The 27,217-nt window shown below is 42.8% G+C and overlaps 1 protein-coding gene across 14 annotated transcripts in view; it reads left to right on the top strand.

Annotated features, from left to right (window-relative positions):
• Positions 1-27,217, top strand: part of LOC101791976 (uncharacterized) — a 716,414-nt gene that overhangs the window by 247,130 nt on the left and 442,067 nt on the right. For 12 of the 14 annotated variants that reach the window (XM_072043940.1, XM_072043938.1, XM_072043941.1 and 9 more), the window contains one exon: positions 10,447-10,585. The gene's annotated coding sequence lies outside the window, so the exon portion shown is untranslated. Of the gene's footprint in view, positions 1-8,170; positions 8,415-8,550; positions 8,823-10,446; positions 10,586-27,217 lie in introns of those variants that run through there. The other 2 variants (XM_072043934.1, XM_072043936.1) reach the window with 2 other exon arrangements.

Below are 27,217 nucleotides of genomic sequence, written 5' to 3' on the forward strand. Positions count from 1 at the left end.
ATAATTGAGCCTGGGCTGATTATTATCCTACATTGCAGTTCTGCCAGGAGACCCTGGAGGTACTGCAGACACTATAGCTGAACTTCTCAACATTTGAGAAGAAAACAAATGGAATCTTTCCTAACAAAATATAATGTCTCAAGTATTTTTGTCCTGCTTAAAAATTGTGTCTTGTAGTGGGGAGGGAGATTGATGTAATCTCAGTGCAAAGTTCAGACTTCAGTCAAAGCAGCTGATTCTGAACCCACGTGTTTTCATTATTCCTTATTTCCTCTATGCAGTTTATTTGGGTTACTTCTAATGAGTAGGAGCATCCCCACTAGGTTGCTTATGTAGGCAACTTAAGTGATACCATGATGAACTCCCCCCCACTGCTACAAACCTTAATTTAGGCTCCTCTGCCTTCCTTAGGAACAAGCTTGGCTTCCAGACTCAGATCTCTGATGAGAGAAAGTTAGCACAAATTACTGCAGGGTTTTGGGAAGCATAAATTCAGTGCAGGTTTCTTAATGGTGCTAAGTACCTAAATTCTCAACATGAAATGAACAAAGCTGGAAGGATTCCTGACTGTATTCTCAGTTTCACAATGCCCACGTAAGGGAAGCCAGCTTCACCTAAAGCCCTGTCAGTAAGTGCATGCCTACAGTTGTAGAGCTGAACTGAATGCTTTGGTGCTGGCTCGGTTTGAAAAGCAAAGCTTTGACGGTAGTTCTGGCATTGTCTTGGAAATATTCTTGAAAACTGTTGTATTACTACTCCGTTTGTGATTTACAGTGTATAAGTAGTAATCTCTGCTAACCATCGGGTGCAGATTTCTATGCAGATGTAAAATATTGCTTAGTTTAGTAGTGAACGCTTTGAAGAGTATTTGTGTATGGTTTTATGGTGGATACCGTAAGCATTCAGGTGACTAGGAGCTGATGTGCAGCTCATTGATCTCACTTCAAGTGGTGGTGCAAATACGAAGTTATGAACCTAGGTTGATGAAGAGGAGAGAATTCCACAACTGGAGGTTTTTCAAGTTAGGAAAGCTGCCAGTTGCAAACTGAGTTTTCTGAGCCTGCAGAAAATTCTTTTCTTTGGGTCTTTCAAGGCATTAAGTGATCAAATCTTGTAGCAATGGAGTCGATCGGTAGATCTGTCTGTTTTGGCACTACGTGGTCATCCCGGACTTAAGTGTAACTGGGAACTACGGAAATTATCCAGAGCTTATGGGGGTTACCTGTGTATTTCTGAACAAATCTGGTACATTCCAGCACAGAGGAATTACAGATACCTTAATGTAAACTTTGGTAACTGCTGGTGATTAAATTTCCTGGAATCACAGAATGGTTTGGTTTGGGAGGGACCCTTAAGGTCCACCTTGTTCCAACCCCCTGCCGTGGGCAGGGACGCCCCCATTAGACCCGGTTGCCTACTTACGGTGCAATTCCTTGAACACAATGCTAAGAAACATAAATCTTCCATAACCCTACATTAATTTTTAGAATGTTTTCATCAGCGGTCCCCTGAAACCACGCAAGAAATAATGCTGCAATTCATTCTTCAGACAAAAAGAAAGAAAAAAAAATCAAAGTCTTATGCAACACTTTTTTTTAGAGGGTTTTATTTATTTTAAAAAGTCAACTGTAGCCTTTTGGGGATATAAATGAGTGTCAGCTCAGTTAGGGAAGTTAACCAGTCGGTCCATCAATGCACCCTAAGACCATTGTGATTTTTTGCATCTTTTTATTGCTGTTGCTGGGTCAGTTAAAGTAGGTTTATCAGGTTCTAGATCTCTAGCTGCTAGTCTGTGCAATTTCTATCTTCTGTAATTGTACCTTACCATTTTCTTCTATTTTCTGTGTGAATCCATATTGACCTGCAGACAAATTACTCTGCTGTTTGCACATTTTAGTTTAGCTTTATTACTGATCTGCTGCTAGAGGAGTTTAAGTGGCTGTGACGAATCTTGCAGGTTTATTTTATTTTTTTTTGCAAGGAAGAACCAGTCTCAAAACGGAAAAAGGTTAATTTATCAAATTGCTGTATCTGTTAAGAAACTCCGGGTATTTGTTTGCAGGCTGTAGCTAGGTTATAGAGTTGCCTTCCCTTCCTCTGGTTAATTTGACCCCAGCAGTTCAGCAGAAACATAAACACTTGGGAGCTTAGGACACAGAGACACCCCTGGGCTTGGGGTAATGCAGGTGGTGGTGCCACAGCCTGCAAGGTTACGAGGTGGCAGCGTTTTACCCCCCAGTTAGCTCTGCTTTTTGGGGTGGGAGGCATAAGACGGTGTTTCATTGGGAAGGAATGTCCTGGTGTTGGGCAACGTGCGACAAATGTCTAGCTCAATAAATTGCTGCACGCTTGCCAAAACTGTAAAGCAATTTAAGGCACCTCTGCGAAGCCAGGGAAACGTTAAAAGCTGTTTTATCAACAGCAGCAAAAAAAAAAAAAAAAAGGCGTGAAGGAAATTAAATGGCACTTTTCCATGACTGTTCGCATATGAAGGAGACAGAGGAATTGAGATGTCTTGGAGTACTTGTATATTTTCAGTAATTGGCCGGTACAACCACAACTCTCTTTTCTCCGAAATGTAGGTCAGTGCCTGACAGTTCAGGGTCCTGTAATGGACACCCGAAACCTTGGCTCTGTTTAACATCAATCCAAGCCGTGTGATTTAGGTCTGTCCTTAGGCTGCTGGAGTTTGTTATTGCAGCCTTTCAGACAATTCAAGTCAGATGTGGCTTTTTCTGGTGTAAAGCTAGTATGGGATAGAGGGATTTAGTTTATCTTCAGGATTATTTTACACACTTCCCTTCCTTGAGTTTAAACACAGGCTATCTTTAAATATTTTATTGCAATGCAGAGGAAAATATTTGGCATAATGGCTACAATGGCAGTCAGGATTTAAGGGGCTCTGTTACCCGAGTGCCATCTCGTTACTTGTTGCAGTTGATGTGACCTCTGTGCTCTTTCAGAAAAACAAAAGAAAAGGGGGGAGGCAGGTATGAGGTCACATTAAACTTAAGGTAGTTTTTGGTACAAATTGGTGACCTCAGAAAGGGATGCTGGTGTGCACGGAAAAGCAGAGCAGAGTATGATGCTTACTGCTGGAACCGGTGCTTTCAAATCCCAGGCTTAAGGACGTTACATAGGCACAGAATTGTTTCAGTAAATATTTATGATCCAAAGTTGTTTTCTGTTTGGGTATTTTCCTGAGACCTTCAAAGAGCCTTTGTGTTCATTTATTTTCTTTTTAAAAGCAAAGAGCCTTTGTGTGTATTTGTTTTTGTGTATAAAAGCAAAAAACTAAAAGCAAAACAAAAACCATATTTGAAGTGCAGCGGTTTTTCCTTTGCTTGTGTCATGGTGGTCGGTTTCTGCTTCCCAAGTCTCCTGATAAGAATTGCAGGCAGGTGAGGAAGCAGCAGTGCTGGTGCTTTGCCATTTGACTTGGAGTCCCCTACCAGTGCGGCACAGCGAAACTGCAGCTTGGCAGGTCTGTACAGGGTTGCTCAACACATCTTAAATTCTCTGAAATGCCCTTCCTAAGGTCAGATACCTGCAGCCAGCTCCACAGTGCTATTTCACAAATATTCAGAAAACAAAGGCTGGCTTTGAAAAGTGCTGGGTAGCACCAGTTAGTCACTGCTCCCAGTGATGGTGGTGTGTTGCTGCCTCGGGACCATGCGGACCCAGCATGGCTGCTCTCGTGGTTTTCCAGTTGCCAGCTGGTGGAAATGTCTGCAGATCTTACATTAATTCCCCGTAAGGATGTTGCATTTTAAGTGCTGTTTGGTCATTTCTGTAATGAGCAGGTGGCTGTAAGGTCCAGGCTCACTGAGATAGCAGGCTGCTGGTGGGGCAGAGTAGGCCCAGCCCCAGAGGTGGCAGGGAAACCTCTCTGTGAGTGGCTGGGTCTCTTCAGGCTGCAAACAGAGACAGCCTGACTGGAAAACCAGCAGTTTTAGGAAGACTTTGATCTCAAGTATGAACACGACCAGGCATCGTGGAGTGGTGTAAAAGTGTTTAAACAGCTGTCTGTCCCAGAGATGTCAGCAGGATTTTAGCTCTTACCAGAGCCGGGGGCTGTAGGGTAGATTTCATGTTCTTTATTCAAATTGCCTGTGTGTGGGATGCCTGACCCACAGATAGCAGCAAAAGCTTTTCTTTATGGCGCTGTGAACTTGTGTGGCAGTCAGTAACGCCATGGGGCAGAGAGCTAGTGACCTTAAAAGCCCAGTGACCACACAGCTGAGGAGCACTGCAGTGCTCGTGTGTTCAGGCAGATGTGGCACAAGAGACGCTGCTTTGCCATGAGTTGGGTCCAGCACTCGTAACAGTGAATGGGTCCAGTGGAGCTCTCGTTATGTTTCCACTTAATGATGGCAAACATCTCAGAGAGCTGCTCCTGCACATGGGGAGAATGCTAATACTGATCTTCCCTTCCTCTTTCTCAGGTTCATGCTTTAGCCTTAATTACCTGAGCTGTGCTGAAGGCTTCATTAGTTTGACAAGTCTGATTCATCCTGAATGGAAATAAAGGCAGAAGGATGTGTCGTCCCACCAGCTTTCAAAATATGCATGTCCAGATGGGAAAGACATTAAGAAAAGGGGAGAAAACTCTTCTTCAAAGTATTTACTAAGTTGGTCTTTTGTGGAATGATTCCTAACTAAATCCTACCATGAAAGAGCAATTGGTCAGAACATCCTTGAATGTCTGAGCCTTGAGCTCCAAGAGTTTTGGTATTCTGAGGATTCTTGATGGAAATGACATGTAAATCTGCTATGTGCTGTAGCTAAAACATGATGGGGAGGGGGAACTTTGCCCTTTTTATAGATTAAAGAAATCAAGGTCACCTAAATGAATTCAGGGAATTTATTATAACAAAGAGATAACATCAAAGCGTGGCATAACTTTGTCTTCACAACATTTGTAAAATTCAATATTAAAGTCGTTCTTCTTAGGGAATAAAATTTGATGTCTGCACATGTCAAGTACTGTAATTCCTCAGACAACATCATGAAACTGAGTTTTTTCAGCATTTGATCAAAGGTTAACTGTAAAGGTTTCACTTTTTTTTTTTTTATTAACCCATTTTCTTCTTCACACATCCTCAAGGGCTCCCACTAACAGGATGTTTCAAAGTATTTAACAAACTCCCAAATAAATAGTATCAGACAAATCTGGTCAACACCTAGAGAGAAGTTTTAAAAGGTTAAAGGTCTCACCTACCCTTAGTTTTATTATATAACCTTCAGAAGAGAATACTTGGGAATCTTTAAGGGGTATTTTTAGACTTGTTTCTGCTGATTCTGTTGAGGATAGATCGCACATTCTATTGAGAGTCCTTGTTGAACTCAACTGGAATTTGGTTCTTAAATGGAGCTGGGGGAAGAAGAGGCCTAAGATCTGTGTGCAGGAAGTGCTGAAATAGCAAGAAGTCAAAATAATCTGGGAAGGAGGAGGAAGTTTGACCTCACTGCTGCTCTTGCTGGTCCACAGGGGACTTTCTGACCAGAAATTCATCCTGATGGGGGTTGCCATGTGCATTCATATAGTAACTGTGTTCACCAGGAGATATAAAAGGGATCTGGGCACAAAGGAGACCTAGGTTGGGATCCAGATTGCTTCGGAGTTCCCACACAGTGCTCTACTGCATTTTAGGACCGAAGTTTCTCCTGAACTTGATTCCCATGTGGAAGTGCTATTTGCATACTTGAAAGGAGTGCTTTTGACTTCCTGGGCAATGCAAAACTACTGGTTCCAGAAATGTGAAGGAAAAAATGAACTCTAGACTTACTGGTCCCATGTCCTAATTCTTTGTACCTGATACTCTTGAACTTGTGATTTCTCCTTTCCTGTTGCTTCCTGACTTGCATCCGATAGAAAAAATGGGGGAAAACCCAGCTGTTTTGATTTTTATTTCTCATATATATTTTCCTCCTTGTTAAGGAAATTCTAACCTCTTTCTGCTGTCAAGCATGATGCAGAGCCTGTAGTAGATAAAAGATGGAACGAACTTCACATAAGCATCCTTCTGTATTCCACCACGATGGATAAGATAGCCTTATAAGAAAGCTAGGTACTGTAGGGATTTAGGATAAATTTTTGAGGAATAATATCAGCTGGATTTGTGTGTCAGCATTTGGGTCATATCCTGTGAAGAATCACTGCGTTCTATGATGGGTTGGATGCAGATACATAAAGTATAAGCAACTGATCCCTTTTAGTCTACTGTTCTCTCTCTCCCAAGCCTGACTTTAGTCCACATGTAGTGAAGAAATGATTTCACCTATGGGTACGTTACAGATGCGATCCCTCACTTATCAAACTCTACTATCACTGCTCTGAAATTGAGTCATTTGGCAGCACAGTTTATCAGGAGGTCAAACATTTCATGAAGCCTTTATTACTGCCAGTATTTATATTGCTAAATTAATTTTATTCTTTCTTGATTTCCTTCCAAAAGTTAAGGATTTAGTAATTTACAAGTTCAGCTGAAGTAACCATAATGAGATAACAAACGTATCTGCAAAGGCAGTCATGGTGTAATAGGTAAATATCAGATCTGGAGGGGTAATAATAAGTATTTGGGACTTTTCATCAAAATGCACCAATATCTTCTACCTTCCAGAGTAATCTGTTAGTTTTCTGGAGCCTGTACTGGTACTCTTCCTCACAGAGTTAGCTACAACCAGGATGAGGAATTAAAGAGTAATTGTTTAAACAATTTTGGACTGCAGGTAAAGTCTGGTTCAATTTTGGATTAAAATTTTCAACTGTTCATCTCTGTTGTTTTTTGTTTGTTTGTTTGTTTTTCCTTTCGAGATTGTAGGAAATAACTTCAAAAACCTGCTTCGTTTCAAGTAGTAAATTTACCTGAATGAAGACTGAGGTGGGATCTAGAGGTTTTGCAGGAAGAAAGATCATGGTGACCAGTGTGTGTGATAGAAATGTGTCTAGGGTTCCTCCAGTATCTGCCTCATGCATTTTATTTTAAATTACTAACTTAAATGCAGATGTTGGTTATCACAGAATCACAGAATTTCTAGGTTGGAAGAGACCTCAAGATCATCGAGTCCAACCTCTAAGCTAACACTAACAGTCCCCACTAAACCATATCCCTAAGCTCTACATCTAAACGTCTTTTGAAGACTTCCAGGGATGGTGACTCCACCACCTCCCTGGGCAGCCCGTTCCAGTGCCTCACAACCCTTTCAGTAAAGAAATTCTTCCTAACATCTAACCTAAAACTCCCCTGGCGTAACTTTAGCCCATTCCCCCTCGTCCTGTCACCTGTTATATTCAGACAAAGTTGGAATTTCCTACTGCTGATGAGACAGGAGAATTGTTTGCGTCTTGGATGACCAGAAAATCAGAAGCATTACAAATAGATGAAATGTTAATAGCAGAAAGAGCAAAGTATTATACTGATGTGAGAATTGCAGGAATGCCTGTTCCACACTGAGGCAGCTCAGTGACATCCTGATATCTCTGATGCACGTCTAGCCAAGTCTGCCTGACCAGTTGTTTATATGGTGTCTTATACAATATTCTTCTGAATTTAGGAAACATAGGAAAAAACTTGGGCACAGTAGAACTGATTCTTGGCAGGAAGAGAATGTGCATGATTTGGTAATAACCTTAGGGGTTATTAAGGTTGATGTCAGAATTTCTTTATAAGGCTTCGCCAAAACTATCTGCTTTTATACAGAAACACATACTCAATGCTGCAGATCTGCTGGAAATAGGACTAACCTTAGTTTGTTTGTTATATTTAAGAAACCTTCATTAAATGCCATGTTCATAAAAACAATTCAGTGCAAGTGTTTAGTCCCAAATCCTGCTATTTGCTACTCAGATTTCAGAGTTGGACTGATCTAACTGCGCACAAACCAGCCTGGGTCTTGTCTAGAATTGCAATTTCTTGTTTGTGTCCTTTGGCCAAGAAACCAACATGTCTTAAATGTGTGCAGTGATGTTTTTGTTAGCCCGAAGCAGCTTTTATTGCAAAGATCTATTCAAGGCCATCCCAATCTCTGAGGGGCTGCTCAGTGCTGTGGCTTTAGTGTCTGTGGCAGAGGTTGCATGTGATGAGGCTGAAGCCGTGCCCTCTGCGTCCGTCTCAGTCCCACCAAGCGGCCGCTGCAGCCACCCTCAGCTCACTGCCAGACCTCCTCAGGGCATCGCTCGCTGATGTGAGAGCACTTGCCTCCACTCACAGCTCCAGCATCTGTAATTAAAATAGAAAAGCTGGGGTGTGCTGTGAAGGACTTGCTAATGATAAGTCAGCCTGTGGTTCCCGTCTGTGTGAAGAAGTGCCAGCCTGGCTGGCTGGGTGAAACACCTCCTCAGCCAGCAGCAGGCCGGTCGGCCATTAGGCCTCACAGGATCCCGCTCTTGTGAGATGGGACACAGCAGAAATGTAAGGAAGTAACAGCCTGTGGGTGCTCCTGTGTTGCAGGTTTATTGAGAGAGCTCTTCCAGAATTATTCTGTGGAAAAAAGTAGTATATTGTATACTTGGTTTCTGGATGTAACCCTGCCTGCAGAGCGTCAGGGCCACGGGAGCGGTGACTCGGCCTGAGCGGCCCTGAGGCCGGGAGTTACACCCAGAGGCCTTCCAATGCGCCCTCAGGTTACGGCCTCGCAGGCTTTCCTTCTGGAGAGGCTTTCTGCAGGGGCTTCAGGTGCTCTTTCCAGAAGAGCTGCTTCCTTTTGAGCTTGCCCACCTCTGTGTGGTTCTTGCTGGCCCTGGTGGCACCCAGCCCAGGAGTCCCCTGGTCCTGTTCTCAGCTCCCTGCTACGGGCAAGAAGGACATGAAGAAGGGGAGGTTGGTAGGAAGCTTGTGGGGGCTCTGAGGCCAAGCGGCTGTTGGAATCTTGGGGAAGATGGTTAATATTTCCTCCATGAGGATGTTTTCAAAAAAGTGAAGTTTAAACTGGGTATTTTATGTTTTGTCATTACTCTTCGATAGCTGCCAAGTTGCTAACTGTAAAACTCCCACACAGAATTGGCTTCCACAAAAAAAGGCTGCCCAGGCCCAGGGAGGTGGCTGAGTCACCATCGCTAGAGGCCTTCAAAACCAGGTAGATGTAGAGCTTAGGGGCATGGTTTAATGGTGGTTTTGGCAGTGCTATGTTAGAGGTTGGCCCAGATGATCTTAGAAGTCTTGTCCACACAAAATGATTCTATGATTCTAATGTCTTATTTCTTTGATATTCCACATCACCCCTGAGCCTTACGGTTAGTGTTTTTTGTTTTGTTTTGTTTTGTTTTGTTTGTTTGTTTTCTTTTGGTTTGAATGACTGAATTTAGAAATGGAATTAATTTTTTGTGTTATCAAATGGAGCTACCTATTGTAATGAAGCCTTATCAGATCAGCATACTGCCATCTTGCCTGTGACTGCTCTGTTTCTTACTTGTGACCAGGCAATGCTTACTTAAAGAGGCACTGGCAGAATGTATAGAATCAAACTATTTTTGAGCTTGATGAAAGGTATGTAGGTAGGCAGCAGGTTTTGCAGAAGTTAATCTAAAGACAAATCTACTCCCGACTATAACGAAGTGCTACCAGAAAGCGAAGCTTCTTTAAGTTAGATACTGAACAGCCATTTAGAGGTCTCTAAGAAAGTTATTCTGCCCCTAAATTTGATCGTGTCTCACGCATTCAGTGTGCGGGTCTGGGATGAATTGCTCAGGAGCAAAAAACATTGTGGTGGAGTCTATGTTGCCAACCCAGAGTATCCACAAATGGTGACTTGGCCATCAAAAATCATAGGATTTTGAAAGCAATAAGGGTTTGTATCTCATAACTTGTTTCCAGGTTTTAAGTGTTCACAATGCATGTTTTTATGCTTTTCAAAAATATTGATGCTTAAATGCCTTGAAAACAACATCAGCTGAAAACAGAGCCTCATATGGTCCTTTTATTCTAGAAGCTGGGTCTTCTCAGAAAAAAATACTGCTGTAGCGACAGTCAAATTTTGCATTGGCAATTAAATGAACAGATTTTCTTCAAATGACAAGCCAAATAAACTAAGCCATGAAAAGTTGGAATTAATTTTCATTTTCAATTAACCATTCTTCTGTAGTGTTGATTATTCATTTGCTGAGCCTGGTTTTGCTGGTGTTAGAGGCCAGCAAGTAAAACTGACCAGTCTAATTTTGGAATTCAGTGAGGCTGAACAGTACAACTACAAAGCATATGGCAAAACACAAATGGGATTTTAAGAAGTTATTTGCATTTTAATAATTTAGAAAGATAGGAATTTTAACAATGCTTTGTGTTGATTGAGCTTTTAAAATTAAATTTTTAAAATTAAATTGATTTGATAAACATTAATGACTATATGGAGTATTTTTACAGAATGTATAAAATATTTCTATAGATAAAACAACCGTATGTGTCCTGTGTATTTTTTTTTATTCAAAAAGCTTTTTGTTTTCCTTCCTAGGGAACTGGATTCTCTGGATAAGGCCTGAAAACACAGAATGCATTCTCAAGTCACACACAGGTTTTGTCATATACTGATGTTTTGATCAACACTGGCACTTGAGTGATATGCTGCTGAGAAACAAGTTTGCTCTACCAAGGTAAGGTACCTCACTTAGAAAATAACTCACTTTAGATGCACCCAAGGGCATCATAATTCACTTTAGAAAAATTGTCACTGCAATTTCAGTGGTTTCCTTCTCGGCCCCATATTTTTATAAAGGTGTCATGTCAAAATTTGCAGTATTGAAAAGCAGCAATGACTGAACACTTCCCAGTTCTGTGTGTAGACTGTATAAATAAATTTAAAAAAAAAAGGCAGTGGGTCCCCCTTCAAAATAAACCAAGAGAAAGCCAGCTGGATAACAGCGATACCGGTTTTGAGCTTTTCAGATGTGCTTTTACCAGTTTAATTTCAGTGTATGTTATGGTGTTCTCCTTTTTACTAATGTGTGCGTTTGAGCTTCCAAATGTACTTTCTACTTCTTAGAAAATCACTTTCTGGAGAAACACGCTTTTTTCTTTCCCTTTTTACCCCCTCCCTCCTTAAGAAATAAGAGTCAGCCTACTTAATGTTTCCAGCCCACTGGGCAACTAGTGTTTATGTTACTAAACCGCAGGGAGCTGGTCACTCCCACTTCTGTAGGACTGGCAGGTAATCTATCTACCCTACTGTCTTACTAATAAGCTGCTTGTTTATGTAGCGAGCAGAAGTCAAATGTCATCCGGACTTTGAAAGGAATCTTTGCTTTCCCCATGTTTTAGCTTTTGCCCAAGGGCAGGATGAAGCACTGCTGATCTATTGTAGTAAGACTGAATCTGTTACATGACAATGAGTAGAAAGATTCAGTTCTTGTTTTCCAGCAAGTTATTTAAAAAAAAAAAAAAAAAAAAAAAAAAAAAAGCTGTTTTATACTACCTACAGCCTCTTCTAGACTTACAGAACATTAGACTGGACCAGGGTTGGCTCTCCATATGTTGGAAACTTCTAAATAAAATTGATGTTTGCCTTACAGTAGCAAAGTTAATTAGATATGCAGTACACGTTTACTAGGTGCCGGAGGAACTCTTTCTGGGCCTCGTATAACCCTCCACGTTTATAAAGCGCTTTACTGTCATTGACAGCTTGGTTTGAGTGCCCTCTAGTGGCAAACGGTGTGTTGGGGGAAGCGTCTGCAATACACTCAGCTGGAAGGGAAGCGACCTTTAGAGCCGGGTCGTCTTTTGAGAATGACTGAGATCTCTGTTGCCCTGGAGCTCTGCAGCACAGACAACAGGAGTAGGGATTGCATGTCAGAATGGGCCAATATTTGCCAGGTATCTCCTGGTGAATTTTGAGAATGTAAGGAAACAACCTAAAAAGAAGTAGGTAAAGGGGTTTGTGTAACTACGTTCAATCAGGAAAGGAAAACAAGGAACTAGAGGTGCCAAGGCTTCACATGTCCACATTCTGGCTGTTATCTTGGGAGGAGTTTGCAAGTAGATACAGCTGTCACTTCCTCAGCTGGTATGGATTGGAAAGATCATACTTTGATTTGCATCAGGAACTTGATGCCAGGCTGGGGGAGGTATGCAGGATGGTGCTGTGCTTAGCCTGGAGCAGCTCCCAGGTTCCTGTGAAGCTGTGTGGTGCTGCTGGGAGTCGCACCCCTGGTAAGTGTAAAACCAGAGCATGTTTTCCACAGGTGCCAGAGCTGCAAAGCCAGCTCTGAGAGCTGACTGCGTTACTGTGGAGGTTTAAGAGATGTATGTTTCAGAACTATGTAATGAAAGTGTTTTACAAGTTACAAGTTACAATAGGTTACAAAGTCCAAGAAGTGACACCCATGAATTGAATGGTCTGTGAGAGAAGAGTTGTTATTCACCGTGGGCAGCAGTGCCAGAATGGGCCTCCAGTTATCCCCTCTGAATTCCATACTGCCTTTTAAATTACTTGGTGCAGTAAGTAACTTGGTGCAGCTTTAAGGTGCTTACTTTTGTGAGTCCCGTGCTTCTAGCCGATGCGTGCACAGATAGGGAAGGCGTACTGAGCAGCATCAGAGAGCAGTAACATAAAATGTATTCTCACTTTTCATTAAAGGGATGCCAAAGGGCCTGTTTTTCTCATGTACTAGTTGTCAGCACAATAAAAACTGATGCCGACTGGGATACTTTACAAAGCAAATACACATCCAGATATATTCTTGTAAATATTTGGTGGATGCTTTTCAGTTTGCCTACACCCGAGGAGGCAGATGGAGAAGCTCTGACCAAGTGGCTTAATTTATATGCCAGGAACAGAGTTAGGGATGTTTTTCACATCCCCACTGTTGTGCCTTGAGCCACACCTGAGTGCTGTATGTGGAAGGTGCAGGCAGTATGTGTGCCAGGCGTCAGCTGGCAGCCCTTCCAGATGTGCTGCTTCTTGTGGAGGTGCAGTGCCTTAGAAGTACTTTGCTGTTTTCTGTTAGAGAGCTGCCTTTTAGTACTGAAAGGTTAGGCCCAAAGAGTTCACTGTGTGAGGTCCTCGAATGGGCAAAAGCAGCCTTTGTGGTGTTCACACTGAAGGAGCATTAGAACTTGATTTATTCTTACCACAGTGTTTTCAGAATAACTCAGCAATTACAGTATGGCAGTTCATAATTACATGATGTTTATTATGTTCATCAGCTACAATGCGTACTACAATACTTGGAACAGGCTTTGCCATGCTATCAAACGTTAAGCACTGAAGTTTCAGTCCCTTATTTTTATTTCATTGCACCATCTAGTGGCTAAGTGCACCCAAATCCTGGAACAGGCTACCAGAAGCGCAGCCATACCAACCTGTCTCACTGACTACGATATATACAGACACCACACCTCCCCTCATTTGCCACGAACCGGTGGAAATTCAAATAGACAAACACAAATTCAAATATTGTTCTCCACAAAATGTCGATTGTGGGAACAATGAGTTCTGGGACACCAACTGGCAGCATCCAGCAGTACGCTAAACACGTTTGTCCTTTTAAATGGGATTTTGTATGACAGAATGGTAGAAAAACATTTTTATTACATCTGCCTACTTAGGATGATAGCTGGGCTTCCTGATGCAACATGATAATTCACTGTTGTGGTAATGTAGACAGATAAGAAGGAATTAAGTGCAATCACCTATGGTACTGGTGCTAGCGAACATGCTGAAATACAGTTTGCAGTTTTCACCTATTTTAGCATGTGAAAATAGAAATTGTGAGGAAACTACAGGCTTGGAAAATCTTTTTTTTTTTTTTTTTTTTTTTTCCCTATCAAAGGTTAGGCTTCATTTACATTTAATGAGGTTCTATAACCATTGTTCCTTGCTATGATTTGTCATAATATTAAATAGTACCTTTCATCTAGGGATCATCAAATACTTTTCAAATGAAGCAATTACGGTACTTTTTGTAACTCTGTTGCATTCTTTTAACTGTAATGTCTGTTTCTTTCTGAGAAAAGGTAGCATTGAATGTTCAATTTGTTTTTTAGTTAAAAAAAAAAGTCATTGATTTAGGATTTCTGTAAGTTTCTCTCTTGAATTCAGATTGAAAAAAGCTCAAGTATTCTGCATGTTACTATGATAACAAGCAATGTAAAGCATTTCTGTTACTGTAATATAGAGTGTCTCAGGGCCAGTCTGGGTAACAAGTCTGTGGTTGCATTTGAAACTGCATCATATGAAGGATTTATTCCTTTTCAAGAATAGCAGAGACCAAATTTAACCCAGTGTGCTACTCTTCTCTTCAGTTCTTCACACACTGTGCACTATTCTTCTTAGCACTTTCCTTTGAAGGATAATTTTTAAGGAAATATGTATATATGTCAAAGATTTCTGAGAAAAGGAACAAGTTCTTCATATTAATACTGCTTCCATCTCTGCCAAATTGTACAATCAGAACCTGGTATTAACACAGAAAATCAGTCAGGCTCTTTTCACGTACCTGCCTCAGCTGAGATCTTTTGATCAGAAGCAGGTACACTTGAACATACCTGGCCTCATGCAGGAAGAGGAAAAAATAGGCTCTGAGAAGATGGCCTTTGTTTTGAGAACATGCATTGGTCATGGTACAGAGAACTCCAGCTTAGCAAACCGCAGCAATGTGCTTCGCCCTATAACGTTTTGGGGAAAAAGTAAAATAAATCAGTCAATGGCTTGGAAGTTGGTCTTACAGTTGCAAGACACGTGAAGAGGTATGTGCTGATGTAGTAACACCGGTAGAAATACTTTTTTTCTTTAAAATCACTGATTGATCTAATGTTGTGGTTGCTTTACTTTGTAGTAAAGGAGGCAAAAATTCTCTTTATCTTCTGTTCTTTCCCACATAACAGCTGGCTTCTGGGATGGATACAGGAGTAGTTGTGTTATTGTGGTACAAGCTGTAGCGTAATTAGCATTGGCTGGAAATAATTTCATGGAATGTGTTTTCCTGAAAAAGATAATAGGACCCAAACCAGAAGTCTTTAGGGCTTTGCTTAATGAATTTCCTATTTCTAAAGGAGGTAGAATAAAGTTTTGCATAAGTTTAACTTTGCATCAAAACAGCTGATATTGGAAAACTCTTACGGGTTTGCAATAACTTTGAGGTTAAACATTCAAATTAATAATATGGTATTGAAATGAAATATTTCAAGGAAAAACATTCAGTTTCCGAGCTACATTTTTGTTGTTGTTCACTGTTTTATGAAGGCCTTCATGTCTTCCTTTTTACATCCTCAGTAAGGACAGGGACTGTTTTGCTGTTGTAGTTTTAGATGGCCTTGTGGGGAGGAGAGGAGTGGGGTAGATCTGGCCCAACCTCAGCCGCTGTTGCTGCGAGTGCTGCCCCAGCAGCAGGCTCCCCAGCCCAGCCTGGTGCTGGGAGATGGGAGGTGTCCAGAAGCATTCACACGACGTGGGGGTTAGGAGAAGTCCTTGGGCTGGCTTTGCAGTGGTCTGCTGGGAGGAACTGAACCTCTTTTTCTGAAGGCTTTGCCTTGATAGCGGTGGTTTTGTTTCATACACACATACTCGCTCATTATGAAATGATCTTCAAGCACCCCGTCTTCTTTTCAGTTCCTACAGTGGCTGTTGGGCAGGTCAGTGGTAGCACTGAGGGCATTTGGTCAATATTTTCCTGGGGCTCCTAGTCTCCTGAAGCTTGTCAAATGGTTTGCAAAGCTGCCTTAGCATCATGTGCAGACTGCTGTTACCTGTTCTGCACACTTTGTTATCTAAAAGAAGACGTTAACGTTTACCATCTGCGAGTTACACGACTGTCCCTGCGTTGCGTGACTCTGGGCTGAGCTCTTCCCCGCAAGGCTCTGCTTCGGATGTCTAGATTCATTTCGGCGTGAAATGTCAGGATGTCAAGCCCATATTGAATGCATTGGAACCGAAGAAAAACATTTCTGCGAACCCCTGTGATGCAGCAGCAGCTTCACACGCGGTTCCACCCCGGAGCTGAACAGCCTCACATGTGGCACCCCACACGCAGCCCCTGCCGTGTGGGTGGATGCAGCTGGGCCGGGGCTGGGACGGCAGCCATGGAGCTCGTGGCCCCACACCCCGCGCTCCACCAGGTCCTCCTGTCTGCTGCCCTGTGAGCACCGTGTCTGGGGGGAATTCTGTTCTACAGCGGGTCTGAAATCAGGGCTGAGGGCTGCTACAATGTGCCCAAGCCTCTCCTGCTTAGAAAGTGTTCTTAGGCACAAAAGGTGCAAGCGCACATCTGAATTGGTGATCCTAAAACGCAGCAGGAGTAAGATTCACCAGGGATGGTTGATACCAGCTTTGGTCAAGTCAAGTTTATAAAAAAAAAAAAATATATTTCCTCCACGGTTTTGAAGTGTCAGTGGCTTAGCAGGGAGTCCTACTTTTGTTCTCTCTTTTGCCCCCATCCTCTTCTAGATTATGCTTTTTCATTTTTATTTTTTGGGTGGATTTTACAACAGATCCTCCCCAGGGTTTTTTTTTTCTTGGCACTGTTGCATTAATCACACTTCTCCTATGAAATGGTGCCTAATACTGCCCTGTGGGGCTCCGGCTTAGGGTTTTGCCTACACCCCTGCAAGCAACAAGAAGCTTTAAGTTTTGCCTCTGCCCAGGCACGTGCATGGCAAGCAGCCTGTCTGGAAGACGTGAAATGAGATTAGCTCAAGAGAGTGGGTCTTGCTTGGAAGAAAATGCTACAAGTTAGGCTGAAGTTGGGGAACCAGATGTGCACCACCTTGAGAAGGCATTGGCTGGTGTTTTAACAGTATTTCGTATATATCTATATGTGTATGTATACACAGATATAGTAAAAAGTGTAAATAAATAGATGCTCTAGCCTTTTTGGCATTGTAGAAGCCGTGACGGTCGGTCTGTGGAAAGAAAATAGACGAGAAAGTAGCTGTGAGGGTAAAAAATGGCTGTCTGCAGCAGATAAGTAGTGGTTGGAGAAGTCTTATCGGAAATCCTGAAGGCAAAGCAGCCAAACGCCTGTAGGGCCGGGAGAAGTCTGCTTTACCAATCAAACTAACCCAAGAAAATTGTGCAGTAAAGCCAGTGTTTGGTTTTGCCAGATCTCAGCCTTCTCCCCAGCTGTGTATCGTAGAGAAATGCAACTGCATACAGCAGCCTGGGCAGAGCCGTTTGTGCAGGGGAAGGAGGGAGAGATGCTGGCTTACAGTAAGAGCTGCTCAGCCACAGAAAGCCCCCAGGCCCTTGTAAATCCACCTGGCTCTGTATGCAGGCTGATGCCAAGCTGGCATTCATCTCTGCTGCAGCTGGAAGCCAGCACTATGGAAAAGTTAGCTCTTGAAATGGTGACGTTAAGAAAGTAATGAGGAAAGCCTTGGCTGCCCTTTGTGCTCCCACGAGTGGCTTGGGCACAGGCTGTCCCCGTAATTGTGGCAGCCTGCAAAGGAGAGCGGGTTTGGGTCCGTCCTCAGAGCTGCTGGGAGGGTGGTGTTTGTTTGGGATCCGGAGAGTTCAAGTCAAACTCTGGGATTCAAATAGTGTGTCGAAACCTTGGGTGTGAGATAGGAGAATCTCAGTAATATATTTTATTGAGGCTGTCAGTTTCACCCATCCAGTTTGTCTGGCAAAAGCTCTTAGGAGCAAATCCTTGCTGGTTGTTACCCTTACGATGTCTTGTTCTGCTCTGGCTTTTCAGTGGCATCAGCAGCAAGAGCTTTGCAGAATGCTCTTCTGTGTTTCGGTCTGATCTTACAGGCTTTTTGTCAATGCTGAAAACGAACAGCTCTTGAGCAACTCTGACTGATACCTTCACTTAGAAGGCATTGGCTGCTGTTTTAACAGAGGTTGGCCTGAATGCTTCAGGGAGGTTACCTGTGAAATGAGTTAATCGAAAGATGCTGGGCTAGGAGCAGAGCGTTAGAGCTGGGCATGAAACCAGGCCAGCTCCTGTGGGGTTCATCACATGCTGCCTGCTCCCGGCAGCTGCCCTTGGACTGGAGCTTGCCCCAACATTTTCAGGACGATTTCAGTGCTTGGCAATTTATTTGCTATCCAAAGGTTCGAATTAATAGCATGACAGCATGGCTCTTGAGCAACTGTTCCGGGATACATAGGGTTTGTATGGGTTGCTATAATGTCCAGATACGAATACTTAGTGTCAGAAATAAGCACTTTCACAATGAGGTTATTTTGTTCCAAAATGCTCAATTTGGAACCCAAAAATGGTATTTGTGAGAGTTTCCAAGCTAGGTTCCAATTTCGGAAGAGCCCACTTATCAGTGTTGCATCCAGACTTGGCTGTTAGGAGCAGAAATGACCAGCAACTGCTAGGCAGAAATCTCCCAAAGGACTTTATTTTGCTTTTTATAGATCAACTCTACTTTAAAAATGAACATGCCTTGAAACTCTTAAAATCTTTCAGCATGTGGGAGACTCTTGGTGGAAGCACTGCACTTCTCACTGTTTTTTTTCCCCCCTTCTAATAGTTACACAGCAATGTTGAAGCCTCATAGCACCAGCCAGCCATCTTCTTTTTGAATTTCCACATCTGCAAAAGGTTCAGTCAAGCATTATTTTAAAATGGAGTTACTGGGACCTTTGTCCGGTGCCTTCTGCACCCTGTAAGGCTGTGCTGTAAATTTTGGAGAATTCCTTAGACTGGTTGAGCTCATTGTTACCCCCTGTTGTACTGCTTTCATGTTTCCTCCCACATCACTGGTAGATGATTTTAGCTGAATATCTGGAGCTTTAAATGGGCTATCACCTAAATTAAGGACCACAGGAAGTGTGTGCATTGAATAAAGCAGAGATCAAGGAGCACTGCTCTGTATTTTAACTTGCTCTTGAACAACCTTATAACTTTCTGACATCTCCTCAGAATTCTGGATCCGATAAATATATCCAACAGGCAAAGCAGGCTGACAGTATGTAAGGGAGCCTAATATATAACATATTGCATCTCTTTGTTGACTCTGCTCCATTATGCCTTGCTCATTTGTTTTCTTGATAGTAGACACTGTATTATCACTCCAAACAGACATTTGCAGATGTTACCGAATCAAAATTAGAAGCTAAATCTTGCTGTTTCATATCTAGTAGTAGTTTTTTCTTGCGATCAAAAATGTTGAATGTTTCTAGTGCTCAAAACAAAGCCTGGAAAAATGTCCCTATATAAGTCTGTCTGCTTCTTTGCCTCAATATTGTTATCCATTACCCTTATTTTTGGAGGTGTGTCTGCTATTACAGCATTCCACACTTCTGTTTAGAGAAGCATCTTAAAATCTTCACTGTTCCTAACTATGTGTTGTTGGCCAAGGTACATTGCAGGAACGGTCCTGTCAAAATTGTTCTTAGGACACTGATATATCATTGGTGTAATGAACCCCAATTTGCTTTGTTAAAGCTATTTTTGAGAAAATAAACTGGTTTAATAGACAGCAAGTTCCCTTCTTCATTCCTACTGTCACTGCACCTTTTAAAATGTAAAATGTGGCTTCACTGTAGAAACCCATTAAAGAGAGATAATATTTCATTCAGGTAAGTATTGCCTTTCTGCTTAAAGGGAAAACACCATTGTGAGCTTAGTAAAGAATTTAATTTGATGTATATCTGCAGGAAGTAAGCCTTACATCAAAAAGTAAGTACCAGCAGCTGGGTTCAATATGGGATTTGACACTGTTTTCTATAAGCTCTTTACCAAATGTGTGCAGTTTCTGAAATAGCCACATGCCCACCTTATTATGATCCTTTCCTGGAAAGAGAAATACCTTTAATCTTAAATATGACATTCACATGCTTATTTTTTAAAGAATTGATTTAATATGAAGGATTTTATTTCCTGTTTTTTATTAAGATCCAGGTTCCTTGTCAAAGTACTGCCGTAAGTAACAAGCTATTGCACATCCTGTTCTTCATTAAAACAGGCAGGATATCAAAGTAAAAAACATAAGAAACATAAATGTAGAGGAATTTTAGGATTGAACTGTAATCTATACCATGCAAGTGACTTAATAAGGATCTCAAATGATAAAGGAATTCAAGTCTGGGCAACATAACCAGAGCAACTTTTTTTCTCCCATCACTTATGATCTAAACTAGTATTTTTTTCCTGCACTATTAAAAACATCAAGTTCTTGAATTAATATTTAAGTTAATTTATAGAGAAGCTTGGAGGAGGTGCATGATCATCAGTTCCTGCGAGTACTGTTTCTGTCCGTGAGTTTTTGTTTTTCAGGCAGGTAGTCTTCTCCAGTCATATTAGTACTGTTTCTACTATAGGAGAGTGAGCGAATACAAATATTTTCATGAATATGTGGTTGTTTTAAGGCATTCATTTGGGCAGTTTTAATATTTATGGTAATTTTCAGTAACCGTTTGTTTAATTTGCTGTTTCAGGCTTCCATGTGAAGCAGACCTGAGCTGTCCAGGAACAATATATACTTATCTGCCCAGGAGAGGCAATAATAAGCAAAGGCAAATTTATTTGACCAATTGCACGTAATTAATTATTTCCTACTGAGTAAGAATATGGTGGATATGAAATATGGAATAACCTCAGGGAAATGGAGAATGTGGACATGTCTGCAGATAGATAAGGATACATCAGGTTTCATCCAGACGTCGTGGCTAACCAGAACAATGTAGGAATAGCAGGAGAGGCTTCCACGTAAGCTCCGGCAACTCTGGTGGGCTTGGATTAGATGTTTTGACTGCCTTGTCACTAATACTGTTAGTTGTTTTGGCTGGCTGGAGTTAGTGGGAACGTATCGAGCAGAGCTGCTTGCTTAGCTGGAAGTGTGGCCCGATAGGAGTGAAGCTGGATCTGTCCCTGTAAATTCTCTGTGCTGTTTATTTCTGTATTGCTTGAGAGCGGAATCAGAGTACCACAAATTTAATAGAGGAAATACGGAGGCAAAACAAAATCGTGTTTGATTGGTGTTATTCTTTGGAAACATGCATGCGAGAGGGAGCATGATCTGAATCAAACCACGCAAGTAGCCTTGGTGCATGCACAGACCTAGGAGGGGAGCAGGGAAGTTTCCTTCTGGCATAGGTGTGGGGTGGCCAGGGAGACCTTACTCTAGGTGGAGCCTTGCTCTAGGATGTGCCCAGTTGGGCAGGTCCTGACTTTATCCTATGGTGTATAACATAAGCTGCTGTTCACCTCTGTTGTGAAATGTGAGCATGCATGAAACATGCATGTGAAGGCACTGCTCCTGGGACGGATGGGCTAGCAAGGGTTCAATCCCCTCTAATCCCCGACTGAAAAAGTACACAGGTACTGCAAACTTTGAAGGAGGAGTACATTAAAAGAAGCTGGGGGGGGGGGTGATCCCAAGTTTGAAAATTTTTAGGGATAATGAGGTGTCAGAAGCAAATATTTCTAAGAGCACACAAGTCTGTTTTTGCTCTCTCTGTCTTTCTTTCCAAGGGCTGCTTCTCTCAAAATGCGGTGAAGTCAACCTAGAGTGAGGGGGTAATGCTGCCCGGTGAGCAAGAACACCATTCCTGTTTTTTTCTCTTTTTGAGGTCCTTACAAGCTTGCAAGCCTTGGGCAAGCTTAATTTAAATCAGTGGGGAATCTGAAGGTCAGGAGGAGAGCTGAGGAAGGAAGGAGAAGGCTGAACACTTGACATTCCCCTAGTTCAGGGGTCCTGCTAGCGCTCAGGCTCTCACCCCACGTGCTTTTCACATCCAGGCCTAGGCTCTGTTGCAGGTAACGTGAGTGAGTGAGCTCCCTCCAAGCTCTGGCTTCGTTTTGTGTTGTTTGCTTCCTGCAGATAGCTCTGTGCAGTGGAAATACACCAAATAGGAGAGGTGCTAAAGGAGAAATCATCTTCACTTGCTATCCTAATCATCTGATACAGATCAAAAAGTTGTGTTGCTGTGTCATGGGAAGGGCTTCCTTGCTGCAGCTAGAGTTGGCTGTTGGTGAGAGGGTGACTGGGAGATGACCTGTGCTGCAAAACACAGCAGGGTGCCCCTGCGGGGGTCAAATGTGGGCCCTGCCCCTGGATGTAGGCATGCCACTGCCATCGTGAAGCCCAAGGAGTGTGTTAACATGGAGATGCACATGCTAAGGGAAAAGCCGACTGTCAGGTCTCTGGTTTTTATTGGTGTTGTACTATTTCTACAAAAAGTAGCCCAGAGAACACAGAGTTCTGATCTATTTCTAATACCTACATGGGAAAATAGACAAAACACCTTTGAATTGTTTTTCTTAGATCATTTTGCCCATCTGCAATTTTATTTAATCACTTGTAACATACAGCTTTCGGAAAGCCCTGAAATAGGTCACGTTTTGCACCCGGAAGATGCTCACCAGTGCTCTGCTTAGAGTCTTGTAGCAGCAAATGTAGACAACGTATAAAACCATGGCACATGTGTAAATTTGCCATCTCATTGCTTTTGCTGCTCTGGCTCTATTGTCAGTAATAATACCACGGCAAGGACGGTTGGAGGGGAGCCAAACATTTATTTGGTCTTTAGGCCTTACTAGTGCGTTGGCAGCTGTGTGATCTTTGTGAAATTCAAAAATGCAAAGTGTAGCTTGTCTGTAAGAATCAGAGGAGGCTGTTGGGGCAGGTGCTTTTTGGAGCGATACCCGGCAAGCTGTGACACATGTAAATGGGGCTCTTCGACCACTTGCCCGTGTACATTGAGATTTGCCTGCTCTCTGGAGCTGTTTAATTAAGTTGGGATTCAGCATTACACAAATGAAACATTGTGAGCTCGGACAATGGAAATGTGCCATTCTGCAGCCCTGCTAGCTGGAAAGCCTCTCCTCGGGAGGCAGACAGCACTCTGGATAAACAGCAGCCCAAAGTGGGGCTCTCGTAATGGTAATCCTCTGAGAGAACACGCAGACTGGTTATTTTCCAATGAGGTTAGCCCTCTGCGTGTGCTGTGTGGGGTGTCCACAATGAATCCAGTGCCAGCAGGCCTGGGGCTGGGGGCAGCAGTGGTTTCTAATAGCTGTATGTGTAAAAAAGCAGAGAAGATGCTGCTCCTCTCCCTTTCCAGTTTCCTCGTGCTGTTTCTGGGGTGGCCATTCTAGGCAAGGAGTTTTGTGAGCATGAGCACACCACGGTGTGAGCGTTTTGTGGGAGTGACTGATGTCTGCATTTATGGCTGGGGGTGTGGATTCTCTAGACACCAGCAGAACTGGAAAGTGTTTAATGTTATTGTGATTTTTTTTTTAATGGTTCAGCAAAAGAGGGGTGAGAATGAGTAAATGTGAGCACAAGAGTGTGGGCACCCCAAAGCTTCTTCCTGTTTGACCCCTTTTCCAAGGAGGGGAGAAGAGGAGGCTTTCAGGTTTGCTCTTGGTCCGCTTTTGCTCATGCCTGCAGTGGACCAACAGCAAATCGCTCCTGCTGCAGTCAGACTGCTAGTGGAAAGTTCAAGCTGCTCTCTTTAACTTTCTTCTTCCTCAAATGCAAATGGGAAGGAGCTGTACCAAAGCCTATATGTTCCTTTGCCACTGCACATTTACAGCCAGCTGGGCACACTAATAGCCAGAATCACACAGTGGAGCAGATAAGCAGACTTGCGGCATCAGGCTGGCTTGAAACTGCTTAGCATTTATTCATTGTTCTTAGTCAATATATGCAATTTTATTTCTGGAGTCATTTGGGGGATTGAAGTCAAACTGAAGTGTGATTAATTGCGCTGATAGTTGCTTGCTGGGGCTGGAGTGCAGTGTGGAAGAGTTCAAATAGGACCAACCGCACAAACTAAGGACAAGTCCAAGCAGTACATTAAACTGTGCAAGTGAGATTAGCTGCACCAATCAGGGGCAGAATGCTGAATATTTGGAGGACCAGAATACTTTCAAAATGAGAACAACCAAGTTAAAACAAACTGAAAAAAATGAGCCAGGAAACCACTTATCTTTTGGGTCTTGTCAGTCCCCGTGAGACTCGCAGCGCCACGCTTCCTTCTTTGAAATAACCGAGTGGCCCAGAGCCGCTGTCGTGCAGCGCTGCAAGGTCAACCACAAAAAGCTGCAGGTTGCTGAACTCAGCAGCTATTTTTGTTATGAGCTTGGTCTCTACATGCCAACAAGCTCAAGCTGAAATGTAACTTGCCCGGGAAATTAGTTAGTGTGCATACAAATACAAGATTATAATTACTGCTACAGAATGCTGCTCACTGGAGAATTGAGCTTGGATGGGAAAGCTAGTCTGCTTCTTTGCCCATTTGGAAGGAAAAGCAACAACGAAAGCTGCCAATATTTTGATGTCAGCATCCTTTGTTTTTTCTGGCTATCAGAGACCTCTTTGATCCTCGTGCTGCCAGAAATGTTTGCTCTGGCCGTGCTCTTTTTTTCCTAGCAGATCAACTATTTTTCCACAGGTTGTGAAAATCAGTCTTGCATTTGATCAACTTCAGAACGTACATCTCTTAGGCACCTGTTTCTGTAGAGACCTCCCCGTGCTTTCAAACATGTAAATCAATTTGTAAGCCGTGACGGTAGGTGGTCCATGTTGAACCCAAATGTAGGTCCTCTGCCTTTGCTCGGTGATGACACTGCTCGGCAGTGTGAGTATTACTGGATGGGGGATGTTAATTAAATTCAGTGACCAGGGGACGCTGACACGGTGTTTTCAGACATCAGGCAACAGCACTGGAATGTGTAATTCATGGAACTGTCCTGCTGCCTTCTGTGGGACTTGTTGGGTGAATCTAAGTCTCCAGCTATAAACAACTCTGAGTAGTTACTAAGATATCTCAAAGCAAAAGCAGGCTCCGTGCTTCGTGTCTTATTTTGTGTTTCTGTGGTTTGTGCTCTGTAGATCTCTGGTGTCTTACAATAACTTTCAAGATAGGGCAGAACAGGAGACTTCCCACAAAGCAGAGGGCCTGCACCGGTCGCTCTGGTTATTCTTGGTACTAGGAGCTCCAGCTATAATCTTCTAGGAGACAAATCATATTTTATATTATACAAGAAGAATATATTAATTTTTCATATTTGTCTAATTTTTCTTGTCTGACCATCTGTATATATAAAGTATTAGTGAGATTAATCTTGTGATAGTTGAAATCCAGTCGGATGTTTTTAGTTGAAACACATATAAATAACTGAACTAGTATCACACCATAATCCAAAGCACTGATTTTACATTATAGTCATATATCAGAATTTTTTTCTTTATCGGAGATGTTTTATAACATTTAATGATTACAACAGTGTAGGTGGTAGGATGAAATTGCCCATTGTGCAAAGGGTACTGCTGATGTAGGAAATTGCTTTTTGTATCCACAGATCAGAATACTAAATCATTTAAGAATTGGTACATATCCAAAATGCATCTGTTGACCCAGATTCTGTCCTCTGATAACAAGACTGAAGTGATTGTTTTTCTGAGAACCCAATAGATTTTATTTACATTAGTGGAAGTGCCAATAAGTGCTTGTTGTGGGATTTGTAGGATACTGCTTTTCTTAAAGAATGTGTTCACGAAACTTGCCTTTGTGTTATCTCCGCTTATCTTTCTGATTTGGGGAAATATTATGCTGAGAATTTAATAACCGTGCTAGCATTCTAGCAGAGAGAAAGGGGGAAAGACATGTTCCAGGCAACGCCGACAGTAATGTAATGTTTCCTGGGCAGCAAGAGTGACATAAATGCTGTGAACCGGATGCTTATGATACTAATTTCTTGAGAAATATAAGGTGTCCTTGTAATTTATACCTGCACAGAAAATGGCCTGGGGGAACTGGAGATCTGAAAGTATCACGTTAATCCTGTCCATGTCTACTTTATTCTGTGTAACACTGTTTCCAAATATGGGTTTCCACCTGCTTTCTTCTCCCAAGTCAAGAGCCTCTTCTGGTGATCCCTCTGCTCTCTCTTTCAGCGGGCGAACACATGTTCTTGGAGAATTAGTCCTGGCCTGGAGTTTCTGTGCTGTGACCTGCGAAGAGCGAGCTGTCGCTCAGTCATAGTTCCTTTCCCATATGGAGACACGTTTCTGCATCCCTGTTCTTTGTGGAAAAGTGTAAGCCCTGTATAATGAGGATACCAGATGTTTGCCTTTAGACAGAATTTGCATTATCATGGCTCCCAAGCTGCCAAGAAGGTCTGGACTCCAGCAGTGGGTTATTTCCTTACTGAGAGAGAACAGAGTAGACACATGCATGGGATAGTTTATCCTGTTCTGTATTTATTCATAATAATCTACACTTCTGTATATATAAAATACACCAGAGCAAAACAAGTAGAGGTTACAATTCTCAGAGCTGAAGAAAACACGTGTGCTTCAGACTCCTGCTGCTTTGTTTCTCGTTGCAAGCTAGACCAGGCACTGAGATTCACATCAACTGCTCCAAGAGCCAAGGCAAAGTAGTATTTATAGGCAAACCTGCAGCACAGACCCAAAAGGAAGGAAATAACCATTGCATCACCTTTCCTTGCTCTGCTGCGAGAAGGATGGGGGCAGTGCAGTGCTCCCGGAGGACCTGTGCAGCCCGTGGTGCTCTCAGGGGGACCTCGTGCTCCCCTGCCAGCCCCATGACCTGCAGGAGGCTCTCACCTACCAAGGGCTCTCCTGGCCAGAGATGTGCTCTCAGAGCTGTTGCTCTTTGCTGGCAGGGAAGGAGCCCAGCTGTCCTGTTCAGATTGTCATATGTTGCTTATATGCCATCGCCCTTCCCGGCTCTGCTTAGGGCTTCTCTTCATCTGTAGGTTAACTTTGTGCTGCCTTGGCTCTGTATTTCATGGTTATTTTCTGGGCTCTGCCTTTCTGTACAGTTGAAACGATGAAAACCCGGGGCATGTTGATGGGATAACTTGTACCAAATGAGACTTCTTTGAAGAAATGAAACGCTTCCTTTTTTTTAGCTTAGACTCTTCCAAGAGGCTTTGGGGCCCAACACTGTACTCGTGCAACTACTGCGGCTTCAGAGCTGGAGCTGGCGTGGGTCCCACCCGGCTTGGAGCGTGGGCAGAGCGTGCTGGCAGCTGTCAGTACCCATCTGCGGAGGCATAACCAATAACAGGCATTGTATTTATAAAGACCCCTTGCTAGCAAATGTATTCAGCCTTCTGAAACAATAGTTCTTCCAACTAATTAAAAACAACATTACCCCAACAATATTACATACTCGAGAAGTAAACAAACCATAAAACGATCAGCAAGCACAGCAGTATTCATTTAGAAGCGTATCTGCTGGAGCAGAGGGTAGAGAATGAGCTCGATTTGGGGCTGGAGAGTATTCTGTGCTCCTGGGATCAGCACCCAGGAGCGGGGCCCACGCCCTGCTGCTGGCACGGTGGCAGAGCTCAGAG

Source organism: Anas platyrhynchos, chromosome 12, assembly GCF_047663525.1.
Source record: "Anas platyrhynchos isolate ZD024472 breed Pekin duck chromosome 12, IASCAAS_PekinDuck_T2T, whole genome shotgun sequence".
In the NCBI taxonomy this organism is placed as follows: Eukaryota; Metazoa; Chordata; class Aves; order Anseriformes; family Anatidae; genus Anas; species Anas platyrhynchos.